This window comes from Pelobates fuscus, chromosome 7 (genome assembly GCF_036172605.1).
Source record: "Pelobates fuscus isolate aPelFus1 chromosome 7, aPelFus1.pri, whole genome shotgun sequence".
Classification (NCBI taxonomy): domain Eukaryota; kingdom Metazoa; phylum Chordata; class Amphibia; order Anura; family Pelobatidae; genus Pelobates; species Pelobates fuscus.
The window spans coordinates 34,537,367-34,540,103 of NC_086323.1; positions in this window are offsets into that span (position 1 = coordinate 34,537,367).

Here is a 2,737-nt window from a genome sequence, read left to right on the forward strand (position 1 = left end):
TATATAATTTATATTAAATTTTGTTTATTTTTATTAATTTATTTATTTTAATTAAATAGATATAGATATAGATATATATACACACACACACACACACACACACACACTATATATACACATATATAATGTCATTCTAAGTGTATTTTAATACTAATATATACATCTACACAGATCCATAGCCAGCTATAGGGGGCCATGTGATAGCTCTTTGAGAGCGATCACATGGCCCCCGGGGGCCTCATTTGCCGTGGGAGGGCTGCCTGGGCTGTCAGGCAGCCCTCCAGAAGAGGATCGTGGCGGAGGTGAGTACCGCCAAGGTCCTGGGGGCTGCAGTCGTTAAGGCGTTCCATGCCGCCGCAACGGCTTTAAAGCCGATTTAAAGCGCGACGGCATGGAACGCCTAACAGCATTAAGGGGTTAAACATTCCCCTCTCCCAATATCTTTTTCATAACCCAATGATAGACAACTGTAAATAAGCTTGTAAGACAATGCAGAAATTGAATTACAAAATAGTGCAGCATTAAAGGGACACTATAGACACCAAAATAACTAGGTTTATTAAGCATTTATAGTGTATAGATCATGCCACTGCAGTCTCAATGCTCAACTCTCTGCCATTTAGGAGTTACATCACTTGTTTCGGTTTATGATGCCCATGCCACACCTTTCCTCGCTGTGACACACAGCCTGCATGAACAAAACATTTTTCACTTTCAATTCGATGTAACTTACTTTAAAAGTTTTTAATCTCCTGCTCTGTAAATTAAACTTTAATTACATACAGGAGGCTCCTGCACACAGTCTAACAAGCTATTAAAAGCAGAAGATAAATTCTAAATTAAACAGAATGTGCAATAGGAAGTGTAGACATTAGATTACTCTTTACAGGAAGTGTAGGACGGCTGCGCAAGTCACTTGCAAAGAGGTGTGGCTAGGGCTGTATAAACAAAATGATTCAACTCCTAAATTCCGTAGCGCTTTACAATGGGTGGACTAACAAACATCTAATTGTAACCAGACAAGTTCGATGCACAGAAACAGAGGGGTTGAGGGCCCTGCTCAATGAGCTTACATGCTAAAGGGAGTGGGGTATAGTAACACAAAAGGTAAGGAAAGTATTAGGGAAGCAGATTGGTAGAATAGTATTCAATGAAGACTTTGCGCAGGTTTTTTTTTTTTTTTGGAGCCATTAACAGTTTAATTGATATGCTTGTGAAAAAATTAATTTTTAATGATTTTTTTAAAGGAGTGGAGAATGGGTGAGCATCTAACGGAAAAGGCAAGGGAGTTCCACAGGAACGGTGCAACCCTAGAGAAGTCTTGGATACGAGCATCAGAGGTGGGAGTACGAACAAAGGATAGACAAGTCTTCGGCAGTGCGCAAGGGCCTAGATGGGACATTTTTGTGTACTAGGGAGGATAGATAGGTGGGAGTAGCATTATGTAGAGATTTGAAAGCAAGAACCAGAATTTTATATTGAGCCTTATATCTTACAGGAAGCCAATGCAGGGACTGAGAGGCGTAAGGCATGGGAGGTGCTTGCGGGCAGACAGGAAGATGAGCATCGCTGCTGCATTCATTATAGACAGCAGTGGGGAGCAAGTAAGACCACTGAGAAGCGGATTGCAGTAGTCAAGGCGAGAGAGGACAGTGGCATGGATGCACGCAATGTTTTTGAGATGGATACGGCAGGATTTGGCAATAGACTAGACATGAGGGGTGAAGGAGAGGTCGGAATCAAAGAGATCACCTAGGCAGTGAGCCTGCGTAGTGGAGCTGATGGTAGCACCATTACCGTGAAGGGAGACAAACGGGAGTAGCAACACTTGAGGGAGGAAGAGACTGTTTTGGAAAAGTTGAGCTTAAGGAAGTGGGCAGCCATCCAGTTAGAAAAAGCTGAAAGGCAATCAGACACACTAGTCAAGAGGAGAATTGAGCAGTGAGACTGTATGGGCATGATCTATACACCAAAACTGCTTCATTAAGCTAAACTGGTTTTGGGGACTATATAGTTTCTCTTTAAGTTTAGTAATATAAGAACATAAAATGCTTGCAAGAGAAATTACTTACAATCTTAATGACGGATATTTGGAGTCTGATCCCCACTTAATAGAATACAGATACAAAATGTGCTGGGTACACGAGTCAGTTTCTCTTTATTTACATATTGTCTACAGAAAAGAAATCCCCAAAAAATGAATTACATTTTTGCTAAACCCAACAAAACAATAATATTGAGTTTTTCAACAAATGCTTGTGTCCTCTGTAATAGAATGGTAAAAACGCTCACCTTGTCAGCACACATTTGTATACAAAGATGGACAGACTACTGATGGCTTCTAGTAACACGTGGTTAAGAAGTTCTGCACAGATTTGAAAGAGTAGCTTTTAAAGTAGCGATAGGCACAAGTACAATTTACATTTTGAGTGACAAGTTACATTCATGGTAGGAATACAGATCAAAAAAGACATCTGGCTATGTGTGGGGGAGGGCAGAGATTAATGAAAGGACAAAGTAATAAAAAAAATGAATTCTTCACAGAGCAAGCTGATATATTTCCAAAATTTAGGCCAGGGTAGAAGAGTTAAGAGGCAATCCTCCAAAAATTATAAATTGCAGATCCCCCAACTGGTCTATTTTGGCTAAAATTGCAAAACTATCAACTCACTATTTAATGAAAATATGCAAGAGTTCAGACAGTATGCCCGTAGCACAGAAATGTAGGATGAGGGGC